Genomic DNA, 27,276 nt, shown 5'->3' on the forward strand with positions numbered 1-27,276 from the left:
TCTACACATCCTCCAATGCACTGCTGGGCAGCACAGCTAAAGCCTGTTCTTCTCTCCCTCACTCAGCCCGGCAGGAGAACCAAGCCCAGGGCATTTTCCTCCAGCAAGGCTGTTTGTGTTGTACTTCTGGGGTTCTTGGTGCATTGAAAAAACCCTTGAAGTCAAGCCCTGCACAACATGAGGACACATGGAGGGGTGTGAGTGGGTAATGACAGGTCCCTGAAGTGCCCTGGGATGTCTCGTACTCGCTGTGCACAAATCACTCCAAAGAGAAACTGGAATAGAGCCTGGGACTGGCAGCACAGGATCCAGAAGTGACTCTGAAGTGCTCAGGAAGGCTTTGCTGTGACATAGCTCTCCCTGCACTGAAACACACCCAGACAATCTCTGAAATCCTGATCACCACTGCCCTCCACCGCTGTAAAATACACCAAGACAGACAAATCCTCTGCGTTTGGTCCATGCCGATACAGAAAGAATCCTTCCCCAGAATTCTTCTTTGATTCCTATGAAAATATCACCCCAAGTAGATACATTCATGCTTTTTCTGTGTGTGGAAGAAGTGTGGAATCCTCCTGCTGGCAAAAGTCTTTTTCCAAACATCACTAAATCCGTATGGAAAGCTGATGAAATAGCACAGCTTCTTCAAGAAATTAGAGGCCAGGCTGATGGGAAGTGTCAGGAGGAGGAACATTCCCAGGGCCAGCAAGGAGAGCTCAGTGGGGCACAGGGACACGGCTGCTGCTGGGTTTCTTTGCTTCAAGAGGCCATTTCAAGCCCAGCCCAGATGAAGAAGGAGCCTGAAGTGATTGTCCATGAGAAATGAGCTGCAAGGCAGCTGAGGGTGGAGAGGCAGCTCCAGCACCAAGCACGCACACGGCCTTGGGGCTGACCCCACTCTGATGGTGTGGGGCTGCTGCAAAGGCTCTGCCCCAGCACACAGCTCTTGCTGGGCTCTCCAGCAAAGCCACAGCTCTGCCTGACAGCTCAGGCCCTGGAGGAGAGCGAGTCACGGCCTCCAAGGGAACGCTGAGTGTACACTGAACATACCTCACTGGGCCCTCGGGAAAAGGAATTCTGCCAGCTCCCAGCTTGTGGGACCAGCAGGCGGCTTCAAGCAGGTCCAGCCCAGACTCATTCCTGACTAAGCACATGGTCTCAGAAGCTTCCAAAGGCTGGCACAGCCACACTGGAGACGGCGGCCGATGCCGGGGTCTGTGGCCCGGACCCCAGCCGGGCTCAGTTCCATTTGTAGGGGACTTCCAGCTCTGATGGGCAGGCCCAAGCACCTCTCACTGCCTGCAGGACCAGAAGGGTTCAAACTTCTCATGGAAAGCATCTCTGATGTAAGGAACTCGAATTTTTCTCATGCTAAGGAGCAGCCAAGAAGAAAAGGAGCTCTGACCTCCAGAGACCGAAAGCTTCCCGTTCCAGGTTGTTTCTTCTCGCCCGAAATCCTCTCCAAGCAGTGTTTTGGCTGCCCCTGGTCCTCCAGGCCCGGCGGGGAAGCGCAGGAGCCGCTGGCAGCGGCCGGGCCTGGCGGGCGGCGCTGGCTGTGGAGCAGCGCTGCGCTCTGCTGGGGAGCCGGGGCTGGGCAGCGCCGCTGCCTCGCTGCTGGGCACAGAGCGGCGAGCCCGGGCTGCCCTGAGCCCTGCGTGCCCCTGCCAGGGCCAGCAGAGCTCGTGTCCGAGCGGCCGCTGCACTCACAGCCGCACACGGACACGGGCGGGGCCCTTGCAGCCACCGCGGGAAGGCAGCGACATCGCATTTCACCGTGTGGAAACTGCGGGCCTTGAACGAGCTCCAGTGTGCTGCTGCCTGGCCTCTCTTACATTTACAGACACAGGAGACAAACGCTGCAACCCTCCTTGTCTGCCTTGGCGGCTTTGTTCACTCGTCCTCAGAGGCTTTGACTCCTCTTGGCTCCCAGCACAAACAGGAACTAATCTCTTACCTAAAAAGCAGAATCCTAGGTAAGATGGGTTATGACAAATAGTTGGTTTGAATATAATCTTTAAATGGCTGGTGTCCTCAAGGCACAAATGTGGGTTCAGTAACAAATTAATTCAAGCAAACCATGTGCAAACAGTTCAGGCAGGTGCAGCAGTGTGAAGAACCACCTGTCCATGGTGTTCTCACTTAAGTACCACTTCTGTCTTCCCAACCAATAGCAAGAGTGTGTTCTCTTCTGTGAGCTGGCAGGGGTCAGGGTGAGATCTCAGGATTTATGGTTAGGGCCAGGGTTAAGTCGGGGTTCAGCTGCTGTGGGGACAGAGACCCTGCATGGTGGTGAAAATCACGTGTCAGGTCAAGGTCAGGTGTTTGGGTGAGGAGCCACTGCTCACTGGTCAGGAGTTGGAGGTCAGGGGTCAAGGATTAGGGGTCTGTGGCAGTCATAGGTCAATGCCAAAGGTGAGGGCAGGTGCAAAACTGGCCGGTGAGAATGGTAACAGTGTAGGGCCAGCTTTCAGACTGGGGTTTAATGGTCAGGGCTTGGGGTCAGCAGTCACCAGTCAGTGTCAGGGGCCAGGGGTCAGCATCAGTGGTCCTGACCTCAAGTGTTGGGACCAGGGGTCATGGGTCACCTGTCAGTATCAAAACTCAGGGCCTGGGGTCAGGGGTCAGGTGCCATAGTCTAGGGTTATGGGAATGATGCCCTTGGGTAGGAACTTAAACACCTGTTCTGGTGGGGTTTCTGTTTGGCAAAGCAGAGATTGTGTTGTACAAACCTATGTGCAATCATAGAAAGACCTCTCTGCTTTGACCAACACTTGCAGAATTTCCTAGCTTGGAAAATTGCTCAGAAGAAAGTTCAGCACCAACTGAACTACATCTGAGAGACATCTAAATTAGCAACAAGAGAAAGAGCCTAGCAGTTCATCCCGGTTTCCATTCAAGTCAGTGGAAAGACTCACAAGTCGTCAATGATAAATAGCAAGAGGCTGAAGTAAACATGGCCTGGGGCTCTCAGCAGAAAACCTTGGCTTTGGGACAGACTTCTCTGGCTTGTCACTAACATGTCTTCTTTGGGATAGCCATACCATGGTGCAGAGATCTCATTTATCACACGCAGCATGTGGGACATCTGCTTACTCCTCTCTCCATCCATGCACATGACATTGGCTTAATAAGACCAGAGCTGCTTGTGGAGAGTCCCACAACGCTCCACCAAACTTTTGCACCTTCCCTGCTCCTGTCTTGTTCCCTTGACCTTGCACAGATTGGGATCCAGCTCTCTCCTGCCCCTTCACAGTGAGAGTCTGCAGCGTTACAGGCTGATGATGGGAAGGAACACTTTGGTGGTCACTGCCTTAGGAGGCAAAATTCACTGCATGTTTGAAAAATGCTGCTGGAGCCAATTTTAGAAATGAAGCTTTTAATCATCCTTCTCCACTTCATTCCCCTGTGATTAATCAAAGGAGACTCAGGCTTTCTCTTTGCCTCTGCCATAACTCCAGACAAAAGACTTGGAAATTTCCATCCACATGCACTTGGAAAGAGTGGAAACGGCCATTTTTGAAAGGGGTTAACAAAATCTCAAGCCGACAGCCCAGCAGAACATTGGAAACTTTTGCCAAATCCTTGCAGGATGGCTGAAACTCAAGCTGTCCCAGGGAAGCATTTTTACTGCATCTCTTCACGTCAAATAAAACACACCTCTGGCTAAGCTTGTGCTTCGGCATTTTTAATAAGAGAAGATATTCTACCCCTGCTGAGGAAATCAGGATCGTGCATTTTGGAACAGACTGCCAGCAGAAGGACTGAAGATATTAATGGAATCCTCTTCAGGACAGAAATGGGGAAAATTTCATCAGAGGGAGAATTCTGGCAAATCTGAGAAAGGGAAAGGGAATCAGTAACTTGGGTGGTAGAAGGTAGATGGGAATCAAAAATGAGACAAAGCTCTTTAACCTGGTTTTCTTTTTTTCTCTGACTTGCTCATTCAGTTTCTGAAATGATTCTTGTCACCTTACCCAAAAGTGGGGAAGGGAGTTCCAGGAAAGCAGGAGCTGTGTCTTGGGATCTTGACATCCAGAAAACCCAGAAAATCTTACATCAGCCATCTTTTATTTGTCCTCCTGAGATCTTCTGGGAACTTCAAGTAGGCTAATTGAACTGGCCTTATTCCCAAACCAAAACGGACTCCCTGAACAGATCTTGCATTAATTCTCCTGTTTCTCTCCCAGCCATGTCTCCTTTCCCTCATTAAATTCCTGAACTGGTCTTACAGATGGACCTCCATTTTGTAATTATTTTTTGAGCTCCACCAGTCGTGGGATTTTAAAGCAGAAATGGTGTCAGTAGTGCAAAGGAGATTAAAGATCTACTGGATCAAGACATGCTTCAAGTTCTGATTTTGGAAAGCCATTGTAGGAACCAGATAACCACCAGAACATGGAAGAACACTGGCTGTGGCCCCATTCCCCCAGGAATTCCTCCTGCTACAGCCACACTGGTGTAGGCGCAGTGCCACTGGGTCCTTGACAAGGTGAATGAGCTTTGCCATGAACAGAGCCTATAAAATTTGCTGAAAACATTCCAAATTATGTCAATCCTTTTGCAACAGCTTTTAAGTATTTCCCATTTATTTCTACAGTATTTTAACAAAACTGGAAAGACTGCAAAATTCCCTCTCAAATGCATTTTTCATGACCATGTGAAAAATCCTACAGTTACAGTGGTGTTCATATTTTTATAGTAATGAGGGTACTATTAAAGCCTGCCTGTCCCAAAGGAGCATGGTGATCATTGGGCTCATTATTCAGAGAGAGACAATAGCAATATTAATGAGGCTCAGACATCTGTCAAATTAATCTGTAGTTTCAAGTTTAGGCATCAAAGGCAGGATTTGGATTTTCTAGCTGTGATTTCCCATTTCTGTCAAAATCTGAGTGGCTGCGAGTGGCTATAAAGAGATGAATTTCTATTTTTCAGCTGTTTATACAACCTTAATCATGAGGGACCTCAGAAAGCTGATATAGCAGGTCTTTAGAGAACACTCTTCTTTATCTTGCCAGTGAGGACTGGGAAATTGGGAGCAGCTCAAACAGCAGAAGTTGCAGCAGAAAAGAGGGAAATGGATTCCATGGACATTCCGTGGACATGCACTAGTGTGCAGTAAAAACTCCCATGTGTTCAAATTCAAGAGATATCCTCTCTTCCTTTCCCAGAAACAGGGAGCTTCTCTTGCCACAGTATCAGGGCTGTCACTCTGTCCCCCTGGCAGCACTCAGGTCATTCCAAGGGGACAAGAATAGCCTGGGACTCACTGTGCCGTGTTTGAGGCAAAATCAGAATGTTGAGGAGGAAAGAAGGCATGCTGAGATGTTTTTTGCCTCTCTCACTCTCCAAGGTCCTCTTCTCTTCTCTGTGCTTATGTAAGGCTCAACTAATTGTCCAAACTAATTAAAAACAATATAAATTCAATCTAATATTTATAGGAGCTGGAGGACTGCAATATTTACAATCAGATACAGGATCATCAACGAAAAATATATTAATTCTCTTTCCTAATTTTTAAGTGCTTTTGTACACTGCGATCATCTGCCCTTCTTCAGTATGATTTCCTGAAGTGGGACACCATTTTTACACATTTCTCAGCTCTAGAAACAATTTAAATGTAATTCTTCTGACAAGCCAAAAGGCATAAAGATAATTCTTGGCTTGCTGAGCTTTTGCCAGCAATCAGTAGCCTTGCCTCGACTTGGCAGTCAAAACAATGTGACGTTAAACCTCCTTTTTAGTACATGCCCAGCTTCAGTACTTCCCTGCTAATGGCATTAAAAGTTCCAGGTTTACCGTATTTTTCTTCATAGAAATTATTTTTCAAACCACTCATTTCACAAGCAGAGCATGTGAATCCACCCCTGCTGTTGATCCTATGATTTAATTACAAAACCAGCTAAATAAGGATCCAAGAAGTGATTGCCTTAGAGCAATGTTTACACGATTTTCTTGGAATTAAATCCTAAGTGTTTCTGAAAATTTTGCCACAAAAGAGGAGTTGTGCCCTGGATCCACACTTCATAAAGCAGGATCTAGCTTTGCATAACTTTCCTCAATAGCTTTAATGCATCTTGAAACATGAACTAGATAAAGCTACCTCCAGATAGAGGCATTTTCAGGAGAATTGGAACCAGGACAGCAGTGTTTCAGCTATATTTTGAAATATTTAAATATTATGCTGCTGTAGTAACAATGTTTGATCCAAGATGATCCAAGTATATAAATAAGGTAAAGTTAGTAGGAAGAAACATTAGGGTAATGCTTCTCTCTGTGGACCTTGTTGTGTTGAAAGGCTTTAACTTCTGAGTTGTTTCCATACAAGCACGTCAGGCATAACGCATACACAAAAATAAGTCTGTATTGCTATCAGGTGACACAACCAGAAGACTGCAGTAATATCCCTCTGTCTTAAATTATATTGTCTTTCACACCACCCTAAAAGGAATCATCTGTAACTGGCTTTTTTCTGCTATAAGTCTGTACCAAAAGGCTAAGGAAGTTGCATTCAAGTGGCTAGTGCCCAAAGGAAATGTGAAAGGGGCTTTCCCAGTGAAAGTAGCTATTTTCAGTGTCAGGCACACAGATGGGACTTCATTTCAAGCATAACATGCTTTGTTTCCTCCATCCATATTATTTAATTTTAGCAGAAGTCAGGCTTTTTATTTCCCACTCATGTGACATCCAAGTTACTGCAGATTGGCATCTACATGTCACAGACCTGTGTGGTACAATGCAAGAGCATTTTTAAGAGTCCAGTGCCATGATCCATCTCCTGTGTACAAGAAGTCATCAGCCAAACACACCAGAGGAACTGGACACATACAGCTCTGATGCATGGGGAATTTTTTGCTACCTGCACAATTATGGAAGATACAAGGGGCTTCATCATTTGGTCACTTGACAATCTGAGGATCAAAAGGAAAAACAGAGTTTTCCAGAGACCTCTTTTTGTTCTCCTTTGTCCACAACATACAGAAATAACCAGGGAACACAGTTCTTAGGAACTTGCAAGGAGGTTTATGTCCTTGTGCCACTAAGGGGCAGATCCACACAGAAAATGCTTTTGTGAAGCTTATTACCAGTGAGTTTTGATATGTCTCCCTCCATCTGTGCCCTTCAGAGATCCTTGGACACTTAAAATCTGAACTGGATCATGAGCTCTTTGGTGTCATCTATCTTGCTAATCACTGTGATGAGGTATCCTCATCCTCACTCCCTGAGGTGACTCTGCAGTTGCTTGTGTTCTATGTGACCTTCTTAGATGTGTCCCACAATCCTGCAGGCTGATTCCCACGGGGCTTCCCGGTAAACACACAGGAATGGGCACAGTGATTTATAGAGTGCTGCTGCCATTCCAGGACTGCTGGCAAGTGACTAAGCAAATCTGTTTGAGAGGGGGAGCAGAGGCAGGGAAGGGGAATAGGTTTATGACCCTTGGGCAATGTGTCACGACCTGTGCTTTAAGAGCTTCTGGCTTAAAATATCACTGGAATGTACAAGGTCTTAGTAGGTATGTTAGAAGAGATAGAAGATAGTAATGTGTTGGCAGCAAGGAAAGCAAACATTATCTCACACTGGAAAACACACTGAAAAGAGATAATACAGCAGCAACATGCACTGTAACTGCTTTTGCTTCTTGAATCTGTCTTCAAGAATTCTGTTGCCCTGAGTGAGCTTTGGAGCAGATTCTTTGATAAGGAGATGAATCCCTAGAGCTCAGGGAGGAAGAAAAGGGAATATTAGGACACATGACATTCTGCAAAGTTTGAATACTGGGGGGAGAAAAAAGTTAAATCTCTGCTGTGATTATACTGATAGCAAACTAGAGATGAGGGTTTTCTAGGATGGCAATTCCTTGGTTGTATATGTCATCCTGAACTTTGGTATTGTCTGTGTCTAGCTTTGAACTCTACAGCCTGGAGGAATTTCCAATTGCAGGGACCCAATGGTTTCAGTGAAAACCTGCTGAAAGCAGAGAGAGGAGCAGATCTTTGTTGAACTGATGTGGAGGATTGGAATCTGCATGGGACTTCTGTGGAATGAATATATATCCAAGCAGCAATTAGCCTAAGAACACAAAGAGAATCTTGAGAGGTTGAGGCTTGGCATTAAAGACTGATGGACTGATTTCTTGTTTTACCTTCCACATTCCTGTTTATTTCAAATAGAGAATCCAAGGGGAAAGAGATATCAGGAACCCACAGATGATCACAATTTCTCTGTGCTGGTTAAAGAAAGTTTTGGTTCTTAGATTCAAATGCAGTGACCTTAAGCTGGCTTGATGTGTCATGAATTTCCTTTGAACTTCCAGAGACAGTATTATACTGACATTGATACAATTTGTGGTTTTGGTTTTATATTTTTGTATTATCATCAGAGAAATTTGTTAGAAATAGGACAAAAGTTCTTAGAACTGTGAAAGACTGAATTAATCTTTTCTCTCTTTACATCTTGACAGACCGCAATACCCATATCCAATTATGTAGTGTTAAAGTTCTTCTGTAATTAGCTTGTAATTTACTTTTGGGTTTCTAATGCCTTTGTTTTAAATTATTTTCTTTCTCACAGAATTTGCAAGTCTGCCATAGTTCTCTAGGCATAGCTAATAAGCAAGTTTCAAAGAGCCATGAGAAATTCTGTGGAAATACACAGAAATATACCATGAATAGTAACTGAATTAACATCAAACTGACACATTATATTTTTTTTGCAATGGATTTTCTTTGCATAGAGAGATGCTGATGTCTCCAGCAGCTTTTATTGTGTTTTATAATGTTTTATCATGTTTTGTATTTTGTATGGCACCCCACTTTTTGGCCTCTTACTAATTTAACGGAAGTTGAATCTTTCCATATATGAATATCGTAATTGAACTGAGGTAAAAATGTACAAATTAACATTTATTCATGTTTCTCCAGCCATGAAGAAAAGCTCTGGTTGCTATCTGTGCACAGAGATGCATTTAGAGTCATTCTTTCTTGGAATGGAGCATCTGTATTGTGAGTATGACCTAATTTGAAGTTTACCTAGATTGAGGAATGATTCCATCACTAACACAAAATTTAAACTAGCAGCCTTCAAACCCTCTACTTTCTGTTTCCCTCCTCTATGCTGGATTTTCTCTTTGTGCAATCACCATTGCTGGTGTCTCCAGAGCAACACTGATTGCCTTTCTGCAGGGCTGGCTTAACTCCAGCACTGGTTAACTAGGCAGAACATTGTGCTAAACAGGAGCTCAAGTGACAGGATCAGTATATTCCTTTGAATTTTGAACTTAAAAATATTCACTTTACAGTATTCATTCATCAGAAAAATTGCATCTCTGGAAGCCTAAGATCCTAGTAATCAATCCTAATGAGATATGCTTCTGATTATTTATTTTAGGTTTCCGGACCTAGCCACACTTAGCTGTATTTTATTAGAAGTGCCATTATTCAGAGAATCAGAAAACACATTTTCATGATGCACTTGATACTCATAGTGAGCAGGAGAAATCTGTCTCATTCCCTGTACATTTTTAGAAGATGACAGTTTCGGATCACCATGTGCAGTGGGCCAAACTGGTTATATGAAACATGTAGGAAAATAACATTAAGATGTATTTTTCAGCTACATGACAGCAAGAAATACCTTCAAAGAACCCTTCCTGGAGTTTCTGGTTTTATCAGGGTATTTGGTCTCTCTGGTTCAGTGCCTAGTAAAAATAGTCCAGCTTTAATAAAGCACAGATGTTGACATATTCACTCACCTTCATCATTGCATGGATGCATTTCATACTGAATTTCACCTAAGGAATTTTAGACTTTACAGATAAAAATCAAAAACACTTCTTGCTTCCCATTGGGATCATTGCTGTTTTTTCAGATCAAAGATACCCCATCAACATAATGACTTGAGATGGAAAGTTGTGATTTTTTTTTAATGTACTAATGGAAAGATTAATGTGGCTTAAGTATGGTAAGTTTAGCACCTTTGTCCCTTAACCCTGTTTAGTGCTTTTGCCACTAGAACATATTTTTGCAATTCTTTCCTTAAATCCTTCTTTGTCCTTAGCTATCAGCAAGGGTAGTCATCTATAATAAGGTTAGGATTCAGTTTCAATATAATTAAATATATTTTCTGGCTGAATACATTCCAAGCATTCCTTGGAAATACTTCCTTTTTCATGTCGAGAAAGCCCAGTACGTTTAAATTTCAAACAGTACCATTAGTGCACCATCCAGTACTTTCTTTCTAGTGATACATCAGGTCTGGAAATTCCTCAGCCAGTTCAAGACAGGCAAAGGGGCAAGTGTTCAAAGTCGCAAGCTGGAGGTACACCCTCAAAATCCATGTAATGGTTAGCAGATTTTTATACTTTAGTCTGAAGATTTATCCTTTTTATACTGAGTATATTCCATAGACCATAAGAGATTGTTAGCACTGATTAAAAATAAATCCCTTTCCAAAAGCTTACCTACCTTTAGAAGAAAGAATGGTTTAGTGTGGTTGTTTTAATGAACAACTCTGTGAGGAATAGCTGGAAAGATAAAGAGAAATTATCCACTTCTGGAATCATGAGAGATTTGGATGTTTTACTCTCTATTCTATTAATCCCTTGCAATCCCTACATACTGAATTAGAGGGAATCCCCATGAGACAGTGGAACAAAGGATAAATAACAAAATACGTTGATGACTTAAGTGTGTGGATGTGGGAGTTCAACCAAAAGAATAAAGCAGATAGGAGAATTTTTTTACAAAAGTACATTTAGAAAAAAGTGTGTGTGTGTGTGTGTGTGTTTGTGTGTGTGTGTGCATGAAAGAAGGAACTCTGGTGGAAAGAGCGTTCTGTTCTGGTTTACCTGTGGATAGAATGGTTTTGAAGGAGGCCACAGCTGTAGCACTGGTGCTATCACTACCATTTATCACTGGAGCATATGACAACTTCACTTATTTTCATTATTTATTGCTGTTTTTACAAAATTAGCAGGCTCTACTGACTATGTCTTGGCTCTTTAGAAAACATGTTATGTTCTGTGCAGTGTTAGGTTTGTAATGCAAGAGACTGCAGAGCCGCCAATGTTCAGGAAAATTTACCATATGAACATGGAAATTTTCTTTCTCTCATGCACATTTATCACAGAGACCACAAAGGATCCAGAGAGTCTTAAAGAGATGCATTCTTTTTCAAAAAGCAGTTCTCTTCTTCTTTCACAATTTTGCTGATTAGGAGAAAAGATTAGTTGTTCCATAACTAGCTGAGTGTTGACTTTACTAAATTAAATTGAGAATATATAATTAAGTAGAGTCTTCATAGGGCACAATGTTACATGGGCTTCCCTATATAGAACAAGACAGGTAGACCCTAGTGCTAAATGCAAGCTGTACCAATGCTTGACCAATGCAATATCCTTAAAATAAAGAGATAGATATTGCCATTTTCAGACATTGGTTTCTGTCCTATGCTTCCTTTAATTTTTGTTTTGTAGCCTGAAACACAAAGTAAAATAAAACAAAGGTCATAGCCTTCAAACCATTGATGTACAAGGGTCTGACACAACTTCCTGTTAATGGAGTTCTTTGGGATCTGTCTGTAAGTGTGGTGTTTTGTTTGTTCTACTTATTATATTTATTTTTTTTTCTGTGTGTCAGTGAGGTCTTACCACTGCTATGGCATTGCTTCAGCAGAACCAAGAAAGCATATGGACAGCATACTTTCAATAGCATGCAGCACTAACTCCAAGAATATTCAAGCAGAAATAGTAATGACAAATAGTGAGGGCTATTATCCAGGCTATTAAATTCAAATAAATTAAAGGAGTAATAAAAAACCCTACAGATCATATGATCTTAGAGCTGTGAGTGCCCTTGGAAGGTCTCTTTACTCATCTCTCCACCTGTGGCATGACCAAGCTTTTCTCAAAAACCTGTGCAGAAAAACACTCCCCACTTTTTCTGGCCGGCAGTTCAATGCTTTGCTACGTCTCCACGGGAGAACCCGCACCAAGAGTCTGATCTACTTTTGTTGCTGCAGTTTAAGCCTGCTGCATCTTGGTTTAGTATTGCTGGAAATGGAGAATGGGCTTATCCTTCCTGTTGTACCATAGTCTTTCACACAGTTGAAGGCTGTTAACACATAGTATTCTATTCTGCCATACCCTTCCCACAGTTCTCATTTCTTTTTATGAATTACATTTAGATTAATGACTTTTGTTGCCTTCATGTGGACTCCAAAATTTAGCTGCATCTTCAAGTGTAGTGCCTAAAACTGGACATAGGAAGCCTTTTCAGATTTCCCAGTGCCAATCAGAGTAGAAGATTTCTATCCTGCACCTTGAATCAGAATATTCAGCTTTTTGGTGTTCCTTGTAAATGATTTATTTCATTATTTTGACAACTGAGCAAAACAAAATCTGTATCCATTTATTTTCTCCTGAAGGAGTAGGAAATTTCTAATGAACTGTTAAGGGTTCACATGCAAGAAAATTTAATAGCCATACTCCGTTCCCAGAAAAGTCTTTAGAAAATTAACTATGGACTATAATGTGAACAAGATTTGGCCCCAAGTAGACATTAGTGCTTGATAAAATAAATTAGTTCCAAACTCTGTAATTAATAGAAGTGCACAGCAGTTAGCAGGCTGATGTCTAACCTTTTGTGTTATTCCCCATGAAGAATTGAAGTGGGATGTGAATATGTAGCTCACAATAGCATGCAAGACTTGGAATATATACCTTCCTTCTAGGAAAATTAGAACAGGTCTGTTTGAGAGCCAGTCTTTTCTGCTTTGCAAGGAAAATCCTAGCCTTGGATCTATAGGCTGTCCCTTGCAAAGAAGCTTAAATTTCCCTGACTGTGTAGTCCTTTACTTTGATCATGTTCCATGTGCACAAGACAATCCAACCAATCTGTCATTTGTGACTTAAACCTTGAGTGTTATAAATAAATGCTGTGCAACCGCTGGCTAAAGAACAAATCAGAACATTAGGACGATTAAGAGAAAGCAAAGCATCAGTCCAACTACAATAAAGCTAATATCATTCAGTCCACTGTAATTTAAAACAGCTGTCAGCTAGTCCTGGCTTGTGATACAGCAGGCCAAATTCTTGGACACTGAGTTATTCTTAGAAATATGCACACAGGCATTGGCAACTCATGCTGCAAATTGCCTGTTGCCAGTACCCTGTCAGTTATATGTGCCAACAGATATAAAAGCTATTGTTCCAACTCATGAAAAAGAACTTGAAGTTTTTAATTTCAAATTACTCAATGATTCTGGGGACATGGGAGCCAATGAATTTGAAACTAAACCTCACACAAGTGAGAAATAATTTCTCAAATGTTTTTTCATTCACCCCGAAAGGTAAAGGACATTCTGTTCACTCCTTGTAATGAGCAGTGTGGGACCCAGCCTGGCAACATCAAGTGAGGGATGGGAAAAAAAGAGAGAATAGGACAAAGCTGCATGCCCCAGAATGAAAGAAAAAAAAAAAAAAATCAGTGCAAAATAAGTACGTATCACGCTTTTCATAAAAGTCATAATATATGTTATTTTAAGTCTGGTCTGTTGAAATGTACACTCTCACCTATTTCATCTACCCTCTCTTTCAAAGATCCATGCAGCTACCGGCATTTCCTGTGTAATATAACTTAGGAAAGTGAAAACATAAGTGGAATTTTCAATAAAAATGTTGTTTGATATGAAGCTCAGTTATTTCCACATTAGACCACACTTTTAGCCTCAAGAGCAGAACCAATCCTCTATTGAAGATTTGTATTGGGAGTTGGAATTTGTGGTAAATACTGTTCTTCTGTTCATGGAAACGTGTGATTTGCATCTTTGTCTCTCCTCTTTACTTTGACCCTTCTCTCCTGTTCCTTAATTGGATACCCATAATTTCACAGATGGTATCTAGTGTAGGTAATTTGGGAAAGAAGGATGGCAGGAACATACATCATCATAATGTGCACAGGACATGTTGATGAAGTAACCCTCTATTCAGGAACATTGTAACTTTTATTGAATTTTACATGTAAGTTGGAATGGAAAACTGCACTGGTTGTTAAAAAAATAATTTGTTATTGCATTTTGTGAGGAGTTCAGACATCTTGCTTGTGTTAGGAGTTCCAAAACTGCTCAAGCTAATCCTTTCAATAAACAGAAGAACACAACAGGATCTTTAGGTGTGCAGCAGATGGAGTGGAACTCAGTCTTGTCAATGTTGTGACACCCAAGTGCATATATGAACTCCTGGGAAAGTCTTAGCACAGTATCTGTGGGGCTGTTGATGTTCAGCCACCTTCCTGATAGACAGTGACTCGTCTGTGGTATTAGGGATGCATTTTACATGCCTGAGTCCTCCTTTATTGCTCTGTCTAAATGCCAATTGAGTTGTAACAGAATTTTTATGTCAAAGTAAATAAATGGTTTAAAAATTGTTTTCAGTGCATCTAAAAGTTGGTGGTTTTTTTCACAGAGGTTTGTAATTGCTTCATGCTCTGATTGCATTGGTGGTTTATTTGCTCAGAGTTGATGAAAACCTTATCTTTTGTTTTCATCTGTTTTGATCGAGGTTTTAGTTTGAGCACTAGACTTGAACTAAACAACTCACATGTTTAATTTCATCTGCTCTTGTCTTCCGATGCAAATATTTTGAGCAGCAGTGGTTCTGCAAGGGTCATAAGTGACTTTGTGAGTGCTACAGACAGGCTGAGAAACAGAATCATCTTGCAGATACAAGATGGGTGCAAATCAATTAGTTGCTCCTATTGTGCTCACTTTATGGGGCACTATTAGAGGCCTTTGGTTCCTCACAAATTGCAGTACTATATACCAGGGGTCACAAAGAAGCTTATTTTTCAAAAGGAAAGAATTATTCTGGATATTCAGCTTGTGATTAAGCAAGGTCTATTTGGAGGTGGAACAAATGTCAGCAGAAGTTGAATTATTTCTGTTTTAGAATAGGACTGACAATTAGTAAATGGCCATTTACACTGCTGCACTGGGGAGTCTTATTGCTTCACAAGTGTCTGATATAAACCTCATAGCATAAGGTATTGCTCCTATTTTGCAGATGGAAGAAGCTGGGGGTAGGGAAGTGCTCCCACAGGAAGCCTTTGGCAGAGCCAAGTAATGAGACCTGATTCATGGTCTGTGCTATGGTTGCTTGATTACATTTTCCTTTTCTTCTTTCCTTGTTTGCTAGTGAATCATGATAGTGGGTGACCCCAATTCATACTGCAGATGGTAACATTTAAATCTCATGGAAGTCTTGCTCTAGTGAACCTTTCTTTTCAACCTCCTAATATATTTTTACAGAGTTTGAACTGAAAAATAAGGAACTTCTGTGTAGAATATCAGGATCTACTAGTTTTACAGTTTGAGCTTGGCTAAAAGTAAAAGCTGGTTTTAGGAGTTGGGAGTGGCGTTTTTTTTGATAAGTTTTGTTTGTTTGTTTGGAGGTTTTTTGTCCCCATGATTGTTCTTTGTGCCTTTGTTTTCTTTCTCAGTTTTTCACATGGAAACCAGAATTATGGTCATCTTGGGCTATGCCCAAGTAATGTTTTAACACTGAATTGCCCAGTTCATCATAAAATCGTTACCATTCAGCTAAAAATCACCTTTAAGGGGTTTTATTTCAGCTTTTTTTTTTTCAGTCTCTTTTTTTTCAGCTATTGGTGTAGTAACAGTGAATTCTAATTTAATTTCCAGTCTGCTGGATTCTGCACTACAGATGACAATTACTCTGATTTATAACTACCAGGTGACAAACAGTTTATTCATAACCTGTGAGTACCAGGATGGCATCGAAATTGATTCAGATTGGATCTAAACCACAAACAACACTCACTACCCAGGTGGAAGTGTACAGGCACGAACTCACACTGTGGATGCTTTCTATGAGCAGCACAGGCTACTTCATGTTCTTGCTATCAAAATCCCACGGTTTTCTTTGGTAAAAGGGGGGCTGTCTTTTTGCTTTATAAAACCTATGAACATATTGCAAAGAGAGAAAAAATGGCCAGTGTGGAATGTTTCTCAATAACTTAGCTGGAGAGAGCTTTTCCCCCACAAAATGTTTTTTTTTTATGGAAAGCTGTAAGCCCGATTACAACATAACCGCAGCATGGAGTTGGGCTACGGGAATGGTAATTATCAGCACCATTCAAACAAGGTGTTGTTTCATCCTTACAGTCTTTCTGAGACCCGAGGGTAAGTTCTTGTTTACTGGGTGTCTGAAAAGCAAAATGAGCATATTGTCTGCACCACAGCTGTGGGGCAAAGGAGGATTTAAAAGGGGATGGGCCACTCTGAAATTCCTGTTAATCAGGAAATGCCCTGAGATAAAATGACCATCCATTCGCTTTCTCATTTTCTTTGTTAAATTTATAACCCTGTGGGGAGAACAGTGGACATTTGGACACTGACTTTCACTGTGCCAAAATTCTGCTTCTGCTTGCAGAAGATGGGAATTATTCTGGGGAAGGAGAACTTCTAAGGAAACTTGTGAGTTGGGGACACAGTTTGTATAGAAGAGCACTTTTTGGTGGGCAGAGGAAAGAGAGCAGGAATCATCTCTCCTCTGTGTCCTTGCAGCCAAGAATTTTAATCGTGACAGGCATGACTCAGATTAGACACCAGACAAAACTCTCCAAAGGCCAAGAGACCATGACAGGGGAATAGGTTGCCCAGGGGTGTTGTGGAATCCTGTCTGGAGGATTTCTGAGCTGTTAGACAAGCCTCTGTCAGGAGTGACAGTAAGCGTAGCTGATGCTGCCTTGGGGCAGAGGGGTGGGCTAGCTGACCTCTCAAGGTTCTTCCCAGCCCACGTGGTTGTGATTGAGAGAAAGGTCCAATTACTTATGATGAGAGTGACAGAGCAAGTTGACAGCAGAGGAAATGCATGATGAATGGCATTTTATCTACTTCCCTTACTGTTTTCTTTGCTCTCAGGCACTTTGGTACAGTGTAGTTATACATTTGATTGTAGTGCTTTCTTCAGCCACAATAGTTATAATTCTTTTACATAATTAAAGAGAAAAAGTCACCTTCTTTATTTTTTCTGTAAGTTTGGGGGTGATGTTTTACTTTCCATGCTAAACATCTTCCACTGCAGCTGAAGTACCATTAACTTTGAAGTTCTCTTCCTTGAGGCTGTTAGTTGGAGGCCTACAGAAATGTACAAATTTGTAGCAGCTGATAAATGACACTGAAAACATTAATAGTTTTTCTAATCCAAATAAGAACCAGTAAAATTAATTTGAAGACATTCCGTTTATTTCTCTGATGTTATTAATAAACAAGGAAAAGACATCCAAAAAACAGGCTTCACTCTGTAACTGTCCTTAAAACTTCTCTGAAACACAGTGTGCTTGAGAAAGAGAAATCTCTTTCTTAAAAGAAATATTTTTTCCAGCGTTTGCAAGATGTCATAAACTGTTTTATGAAGAGAGAAAAATGGAACATCTGTGCCATTCATATTTATTTTCCCAACATAACTTACCAGAAAATAAAAGAGAAGGGGGAGGTTTTATTTTGCAATTTCTGTGCAGCTGTTTGTATGACTGTCAAGGGCTGCCAAAAAGGAAACTAAAAGAAACAATCAAATAACTTCTAAGATTTAAACAAAATGGAGAAAAATAATTTAGAAAGGAAAAGCCAACATTTGTTTTCTAACTTCTTGTGTGATTTATCAGAGGGACTGCACAGGCCAACTCAACTGTCTGTAGTGCTTTCTGATGCAGTGTGGAGAGCAATTCTGAGGAAGGTCTCCAAAGAGATGACTGGGTGACCTTGGACCTGCAGATTAATTTCTAATGTTCCCACATGAAAGAATTGTCAGTTTTGTCTTCCCCATGCTCCTCAAGCCCTCACACCTGTGATAACTCTATCACAGGGTTGTGGTGAGACAGTGCCCTCCTTGAAGATTCCTCAAGGCTTTTGATGTTAACTGAAAGGATTCACTGAATTATTCAGCAATGAGATCATCGAGGCAGAGCTCATGTTGTGTTTGGCAGCTATATGTGCTGTCCATGGGAAAGTCCTGCTTTCACAGTGACCTAATTCCAACCTGATGGATCTAATGTCCACTTTCAAGCTGTCTTGCTGAGGCCTCAGAGAAGTGAAGCTCTTATTAATTAGCTCTATAGCAAACCATGGCCTTCAGTCTGGAGCTGGACTCATCACATGGAGGAGGAGTCTCTGACTTCTCACTGGGCACAGGCAGGTGAGAAGCAGGCTGGTATGAATCCCACCCCCAGGTCAGAGCTGGCTGGAAAGGTAATGGCCTCCAGCATCAGCCCTTTCTTTGGTGGCTGGTCAGTGGGACCATGAACACCACTGGAACAGCTTCAGCTGACAAAGGACAGAAGTTTGTGCTGTGTGGCTCCAGGCCTGAGTGGGCATGTCTTTTACACATCTGTAACTTCACACCTATTTTCTTTCAAGGTAAGGGCACAGGCAGCATTTACATGGGGTAGGAAATGGCTATTAGATGTATTCCTGAACATTACCTAAATAATCTTGCCAGCAATTCAGGAGCTGATATTGCATACAGTAACACAGTAACGTTTCTAAAGTCCAAAATAGGTAATCTTTGAGAAAGAATCATTATATCTTCTTGCATAAAAATTGAAGAATAAATAATTTGAGAAAGACAACAGCACCTCTTCAGAGGCACACCAAGAAGGACAAAGAGGGCTGGACAGTTTACTGTCCAGACCTGCAAAACCAGAGCTGGTAAGAAATAGGAGCAAAAGAAACTTGCTTAGCCCAAGCTAGCATAAATTTTCAGGAATGGAGAAAGAATGGGGTGACGAGACTGGAAACTGAGAAGCCAAAGTGGGAGTGAGAGACTGTTTCTGCTGTGACTAAAGAAAAGAGTTGTGGTGACATCAGTGACTAAAAAAAATGCAATGGGCAGGAGGGGAGAAAGTGAGGTAACAGGAGTTATTTTAAATTACTCAGAAATGGCAGAAATTAATGGAAATGTGGAGACCAGATGCAGCTGTACTGCAAAGAAATGCTCATAAAAATGACTTTTTGGTGCATTAAGGCACCATTCAGTACTCTAGCTGGCAATAACATCATGGATTCAGGCCTTTCCCCAGGTAAGTATCTGCCTGAACTGGCCTGGTTAACTGTATTTTATTAGAAAATACTATGTTTCTGAGGCTGACATCCTGAGGGTGAGACTTAATATATTGAGCTTCATACAGCCCTTCTCCAGGGCGTAAGGGAGGCATAAAGTGGAAAGTAAAACTGAGACTCAGCATTCTGTTTTGTTGATTTCAGTGAAGAACTTCTGTTACAAGTGGGGTTTGTGATAAACTTCAAGGGCCTTGTTTGTTTTTAGGACAGATGGTGGGCTACACAAGCCAGCAGCCGTGGGTCATGTGCACGAAGCACAGTTGCTGCCTGCATCAGCTGCTCCAGGTGCAGGGATGCACAAAAAGGAGGCATCAGCATCCATGGGTGGCCATGTTTCCTGTATCTAGAGGCAGAAGGGGATGGGGAAGAGAGAAATAACTTTTCTGTTCCCATGTTGCACAGACCACTGTAAGAGGGTTGGAGCACCCTGGAGAGGTGGCCCTCGCACTGTCAGGCACAGGTCTGGTACTGTGATTATTCCTCTCCAAGCAAAGAGCAAAAGCAGGCGCCTGTGGCTCTACTGCTGGCTGCTCAGCCTCTCCCTGGACACCACAATGCCCTTCAGGCAGGTAGCCCCATCTGTGCCAGCTACTTTGCCCTTTTCATTTTCATGAGATCTTCACACAGGTAAAGAATCATATCAGATATATCCTCTGCAGATCTGCTGGTGCTTTGTTTTTCTGCACGGTAACCTGCATGTTCAGACAAAAAAGTCTTAAAGAGAATAGACAGTTTTTCTTCTATAAAAGCTTAAATAATAGGTCCCAGATGTTTCTGAGTGATGAAGTAACTTTTTGCTGTGTTGTAAGGACAGGACTAGTGCGAAGCATTTTACACTACAAGGCAAAACCAAGGTCTCAGCCTTGCAGTGGGGATTCCAACACTCATGTGGGTCTCTGGGCTCAGTCCCAGTGGCTCCAGACCCAGCTCTGGGCAGGGAGTGGATACCTGCCCCAGGGCTAAATTTGGCTTCAGTTCTCTGCCTTAAGAAGACTGAAATGAGGACCAAGATGAAGATGATGAAAAGAAAGGTGATCCCACAAGCTCTGTTGATTGAAGCCCTGGGTCTGATAGCAAAGGAAAGGTCTGATAGGAGTGGGAAGATCAGCAATGGGAAGAATAAATAATGTAATCACAGCAAGGCTGGGATCTGTAAACCACACCCAGCTGACAGCAGTATTAGCCATTCATTCAGTGTTTTGCATCAAAGGGTAATTTCCATTTGTGTTTTCTGAACCCAAATCTCACCAAGGTTGCTCATCAGCAGAGTCCTGAGGGGAACATGTGTCACAGGCAGGAAGGGCTTGGTTCCTGCACAAGGCCAACAGCACCAAGGGGGTCTGACCCTACTCCTCAGCCTTACTTGTCTTAAAATTAAATGTAATTTCTTTGAGGGCAGCTTGAAAAGAAACCCAGCAAGAGGTTTTAACGCCGTTGTCATGCAGCCTTCGAGCTGTTTAGTTTTCAGAAATTATTGCGTGAGGAAGGGGGAGATTAGGTACTGGCCATCAGCCCTCACCCTGACACAAAAATGTTGTTATCGGTGCTTTTAAGCAGGCTAATTGATTACTTGTTAACAGTGGCCCTGACCGTCAAGGTCTGGGAGGGGCAAACTTGTTAAAATGCTGGCTGCTGTTTGATATTTTAAATTTTGGTAGATAAAGCCAATTTGCCCATGACACGAGGTTTAACATGGTATTATTTTGAGAAGAGCTGCGGGATTATTGGTGACCTCCAGGGGTCAGGCCATGGTCATTTTTTCATGTCATCTGACAGGGACAGACCTCATTAACACACAGTCCAGGCAGCTTCCACCAGGATGTTAAATTAATGATGATATGGAGGCAAGAGTGCTATCTGCAAAAGGCATGCTGTCATTTCCTCAAACTTGTAGTTTCCTTTGCCATCTCCTTCACAATTTTCTTTAGCCTGCACACACGTGGCAGAATCTGCAGGGAACTTTTTAAAGCTGAGTTTGCACTCTTGTGCTGTCTCTTCATGAAGCTTAAGGAAGATTTACAGTTAGGTGTTTGCAATAACTGGGGGTTTTGCTCCTCTTCCCTCACCACTTCTAATTATATGAATCGTCAAGTTTGGGATCCTGCAGTCCGACAGAAGTAATGATCGGAGGGGAGAGGCTTAACAACTTGCTTACATTCAGCTCTCCAGGCATAATCAAATATTGGATTGTATCTTTTACATGTTATTGTTCAACCCAAAACAGTGGTCATTTAAGTTGAAAGCAGTGGCTTGAAAACAAATAGAAAATAAGAGCTGTAAACTGACCTAAATTCCTCCTCTTGACTCCTGGGTCATCCCACCAGCCTCCAGGTGCCATGGGCTGTTTACATTAGACTTAAAAAATGAAGACGAGAGCTTGCAGGGCCCTATCTTTGCATCTGCAACAGTGTTTGAACCGGTCTGCTGCCTCTGTTCCCTGGGTCAGAGAAAGGAGACTGCTTAATAACGCTGGTGGCTGGGTTACACTGCTGTGCCTGCATGGCAAAACATCTGAAAAAGACTAAAACCTTGACGGGATTGTACTCAGATGAATCTTATGATAAGAGAAGCCAAGTAGTAATTCTGCAGTCACTGCTGTCAGTTGCACACAGAGTTTGATTTTTATGCTTGAAGAGGTGTGGTGTGTGTGGTGTAAGAGGTGTGGTGCAGGGATGAATATGCAGAAATCTGTCCTGTGGTTTGAGGAGCTGGGGACAAGTGCAGTTTAGGATCAGTGGCCCTCCTTCTCAGCTGCTGCTGGCTACACAGGTGCGATACGACAGATATGCGTCACCCCTGTCAAAGCCTCATGGAGCCTAAATCAGAGAGGAAAGTAATTCACACAGTTGCAGAAAAGATAAAGAACTCACCCTTGGAGAGGAATTAGGAGTAGGAGGAGAAGGCAAATCAGACAGAGAAAGTAAAGACAGTAAAGAGAGAGAAGGGAGGGTGTGACTGGTGTTGGGGACTGGGATATGGCAAAGAAGGGGGTGGAGGCAAGTTGGGGATAGGAGGTGAAATGGAGAAAGAGCAGAGTAAAGGAGACATCAAGCTTAGGTGGACGAGAAGCAGGAAAGTCAGCATCTGTGGGCCTTGTTCTCTGTTGCAAGCTTATCCACCAAAGGAAAAGAATCCCTGCAGCTCCCTGCTGCTTCACAGCAAGGGACAGCACAAGGAGCCTGGCTACTCCCCTGCTGATGACTCACTTAAAGGTCACAGTGATTCCACCTCCAAATGTAATAGGCCTGAGAGGTTATCTGGACCATCCCTCTCATGGAATTCATCGGTATGCCTGTTTTCTCAGATAGTGTTTTAAAAGCTCTGTTAAATGCACACCAAATATCCATTAGAGGAATGCTGTGTTTGCAGAGCTGTGCTCTTGCAAATGAGTCAGTTATTACCAATCTGCAGCCTGAGTGGAGATCTTGGAGAGCCATTCTGATGCAGTGTGTACCTACAAGATCATAGGGATGCTGGTTCGTTTTTTCTTTGGTATTCATGTATTGTTAAAAAATTCTTGATTACAAATCCAGGGCCATGGCCAGAAACTCAAGCCATCTCCCAAAATACAAATGCTTTAAAGCTAGATCCATTTACATGATACATACACAAAAAAAATTAAAAAAAAAAAAATAATAATAAACAGAATAAAGAAGTGCACTTCCATCTGCCAGGCTGATTGTATCAAGTCTCTTGCATCAGGGCATAAACAGTCCCGCATGGAAACACGGGCTCCTTTTTCAATAGGGGATTTCCCACCGCAGCCCTGCGAGGCTGTGTGTCCTTGTAGTGCTCTTTCTGAGCCAGGACTGGCAACAACAGTTGCTAACAAGCTTGGACAGCTTTGTTTAGGGCGGGTATTTATGTTGCAACCTTTAAGAAGAAAAATGTAACAGCAACGTATGGCAAAAAAGTTGCAATTATTCTGTCAAATTTGTGAACACACTACAGATTATGGGATTGAAGCTGCAGGGTATTTCAAGGTGCGGTAACTGTTCTTGCTTCTGGAAGACTGGTTGCAAATTATCTTTTTAGTTCAATGTCTTAAACACAGATATTAAATGGAACAAAACCAGAGAGATGCAGACAAACTCTGGTGACCAGGAGACACCCCGCTCACAAACGTGCCACTAAGAAATGCAGATGGTAGCTACAATACTTGCTTTGGTGAATATATGCTCATTATAGTCCATTAAGTGATTTCTGTGTCTCACAGGGCCTCATGACAAACGCTGGATATTTGAAGTCTTTTGGGAAGCTCATGAATCACTGAGTGCTGTATTGTACTTGTGAGTCAGCTCTTACCATTGTCCCCCCAGGCCCATCATTATACCTTTGCAAAAACAGGTTCTTCCTTCCAAAGTCATGTACTTAACCTTTTGTTTAGCATGTCCAAACACTTCAGCATCACAGTGCTTTTACATTTTGGGAAGGATTATTTATAGCTCTCCAAACTGGGAAAATCTTTCCCTGTCTGACAGTTAATATTTGTATTTATTTTCTTTAAGGAAACATGCTCACCGTCAGCTGCATGATGAACAGCAAAGAACCTTCTCTGCATGTGGATAAAAGCCAAGCTCAGATCTGCTAGTGCAAGGTGTTTTTTTTTCTCTGGACAACCAGCTCAGTCTAACTATACACATTGTGAAAATACCCCAGATATCAGAGTGAGCAGCAATAGATGGAAAATGAAGGTGAGGGCTGGGGTTCAAGAGAGGAGATTCTGCTCTGCATCCTGGCACAAACTTGCTATGAGGCAAGTCAAACAAGTCACTTCACCTCAGCACAACCCTTCTTAATCTACCTCTCTCTTGCTTGAAGTTTCCTGGGCCCTGTCTCCTGCTTAACACAAATGGCCCCTGTACCTCCTGTGGGAATAAAGCTGATTCCCTTCATCCTTCCAATAGCAGTTTTTAGGTAAAGGGGAGGATGTGGTTGGAGGCATAGAGAGGTGGTTATGCTGCAAGCTCCTTCCACCTTCTTCTTTGATGACTGCAGACACAGACTCCTAGAATCACTGAAGTTGGAAAAGACCTTTAGGATCATTGAACCCAGTGAAAAATTTAAGATGGCCAAGTCCACCACTAAACCTAAGCACCATATCCACATAAATACCTCCAGTGCCTCATACACTCAAGGTCTCAGTGTGACAGAAGAAAGAACATGTTCTGTTCTTATTTGTACGTCCTTAATTTTATGGGGATTAAATTTTGATTCCTACTGTATTTGAAGGTATCACAAGGGGGATATTTGCAGCTGACTTCACACAGGCCTCCTTCAAACTAACCTCTAATCATGGAATTCCTTGCAGAGAACAGTCTTCTGTCTCACTGAGGACAATTATGCAGCCCTGCTTGGAGAGGAGGGTGGAAGGTTCTGCTGTCCTTGCTACAGTCTGCTACTCAGGGAAGACCTTAATAGGGATGTTGCAGGGATTAAGACATGAAAGGATAGCTCTAACTGAGACACTGATAGGAGCAGACAGCAGTCTGAAGGGGTGACAGAGAGGCAGAAGGTTAGTCAGCGGAGCAGAGATTTATGAGAATTCTCATTAGGGTTAGGAGGATGTTACAATTTAAAGTGAGGTGATGCAGCTGAAACTTGTTCTGGTACAGTGATCAGGACAGCTCTATCAGTAGATCTGTCATGGTTCAGGGTAAGGAATTGCTGAGAGAGTGAGGATGTAATGTGATGTCTTGAGCAAGAATGGAGATAGGGAAAATCATCAGTGTGATAATATCTCTTCTCATACAAAAAAAATCTCTTTTGAGTCTGAGAGACTTTGATGGTCAAAGTCATTGGCTTACTAGTGAAAACTTGGTAAAAATATTGGAAAACACTAATGGATCAAGGGAGAATTAGACTGGATCAAGAATAAGGAAGAATGAAGGCAGGAAGTATTTAAAATTAGTTCCAGCAGAACATCTCATATGATACTGGAGGCTGACTGTGCTTCATCCTTGTAAGAGATTCAGGTGGATCTTTCATGACTGAGCAATCCAATTGTGTTCCATTTTCTGGTGTTTCTTAAGGCATCTTTAAACTCTGAATTTATGGAATGTATGGTAATGTAAGTAAGCCTTTCAATTAGTGTGTGGAACACTTCTAATACGCCTTCAGACAGGGCTTCATCCTCAGCTGGTGCAGCTCTGCTGCCTGAGAAGCTGCTCTAGAGGTGGGATGGCTGCAGAGGTGACCTGTGGAATTCCTTAAGTTTTACAGTGGAGGTCAGATGATGGCTTTTCAGTATCTTTTTAATAAGCTTCCATTTGACCAAAAGGCCTTTGGTTTCAGAATAACTGAATGGAGAAATAGGGAGTGAAAGCAACAACTTTTGGTACCCTCTGGTGAATTGACAAGTGCAGAATTTTAATTGGGGGGGGGGGGGGGGGTGGAAGGGGTGGGCCCACAGCTCCTTATTTCAGCTTCAGATGAGTTTACGACTGCAACTGCTCCAGTGAAGAACAATTAGGTAATTGAGCAAAATTTTCCATGTATTGTATATGAGACCTCAGTAAAGACTATTCTGTCTTCCCAATTGTTGATGCTTTAGGAAGATTTGGACTGCTGTTATCCTTCTGAGAACGGCTGTGTGCCTCCTCCAGCAGAGCAGCTAACACACAGCAGCTGTGCTCTCATCCTGCAAGGTTCTCAGAGGCCTGCTGAGAGAGGAAAAGATTTGTGACTACTTTTGCTCACAACTACCAGTGCACAGGTAGGCCTGCAGAGCGGCAAAAACCAGCACCCTCCCTCTTCCCAGTGCCAGAATTCAGTGATGTTTGTGGAGGGCAATTTGACAGAGACCAGCTGAGTTACTGCAGACTTCTTCTGACTGTCAGTGAGACCAGCATCTCCCACTCCACTGATAATCTGCTGTGCTTTGCTTCACTTGTCATTTTCAGTTATCTGTACCAACAACTGATGAGAGCACTCAAAAAGCCTGTTCGGCAAACTGATAGTGTATCTCAGAGGAAGCACTTAGGAGATATGGTGTCCCGGCAGAGATCCTGGGATAAGCAGTTCCAGTAAAATGTATCCCTCCCTCTGTCTTGAGATCAAGGAATGGATATGTGGCAGGCCGGGGTTTTGCCCATTTGTTTCCTTAAGTGCCACGTAAGATTTCAGGGTGAATGCTACGTTTTGTTCTTGAGGGTGATTTAGCCAATAAATTGCAATTTGAGGGTCTTGCCGAGGTGGAAAGGAGAAGTCTGCTACTAACAAAAAGCAGTCAGACAGACCTGTGACTTCTCTGTGCATTTCCCAGGTAAGACTGAAGGGGCCAGTCTATGTCTCGCTCAAAGCTGGCAGAGCTAGCACCTCACTCACCGGGAAGAAACAGTCCTAAATTAGTAGCTTTATGTAAAAAATCCCCCACCCCACCTCATTTAACTGTCAGAAGTTTTTACAATCCTGCTCGAGTGTGAACCACAAGAGCCGGTTCATTTCTATCTGTTGGTTAGTCAAAGGAAACGGGCTGTGTTTTAGAGATTCCATTGTCCTTCATTCCTGCATTTATTTGCTTTCCTCTGCAAAGCCCTGGAAGTGATGGATAGCTTGTTGATGTCTGAACTCGAAGGTAACTTTTTGAGTTGCATCTCATGTTGGAGAAAAAGCATGCAAAAGGGAGTAGAAAAGATTTCAAAGATTTTGTGCAGTGGAGGTTAGCAGCTAACCATTAATTACATGCAAAGGAATTAATAACAGATAGATAGGCATAGGCTTTTTGTTTTGCTTTTTTTTTTTCCCCCAAGTTGAGCTATTGGTCTGATATGAATAGCTTCTGCAGAACAATTGCAAACCATGTAACCAACTAGGATTTTACAGTCTTTGTACAAAGATATTTCAAAATATTAACACAGCTCTGGTAGGATACATTAGTATGCTGAGATTCCAAGGCTCTTTGGAAAGTTTTGGAAACTTCTTCCCAAGCCCACATCAAATTCCCTCCAAATTCTCATTATTTAGAGAGCACATTAAGTGCACACTGTGCATTGTAACAAAGCTGTGGTCCCTGCCCTGAAGATTTTACAGGTCTGAGACTTTGGCAGTACCTACTTAAATCTGTGGGAGTCTTTGCCTTGATTTCAGTGTGGGTTGAGTCAGACCCTTGTACAGCATTTAATGAGACTTAGCAACAGT

The 27,276-nt window shown here is 42.4% G+C and overlaps 1 long non-coding RNA gene across 1 annotated transcript; it reads left to right on the forward strand.

The window, feature by feature from the left end:
- Window positions 1-854: 854 nt before the first annotated feature.
- On the forward strand, window positions 855-25,852 carry LOC111937425 (uncharacterized). Its single transcript, XR_002868624.2, has 4 exons — window positions 855-1,973; window positions 8,925-9,005; window positions 23,646-23,831; window positions 25,691-25,852. It is a non-coding gene; the product is annotated as an uncharacterized LOC111937425 (long non-coding RNA).
- The last annotated feature ends 1,424 nt before the right edge of the window (window positions 25,853-27,276 follow it).

The sequence above is a fragment of the Cyanistes caeruleus genome, chromosome 4 (assembly GCF_971803275.1).
Source record: "Cyanistes caeruleus chromosome 4, bCyaCae1.hap1.1, whole genome shotgun sequence".
NCBI classification, from domain to species: Eukaryota; Metazoa; Chordata; class Aves; order Passeriformes; family Paridae; genus Cyanistes; species Cyanistes caeruleus.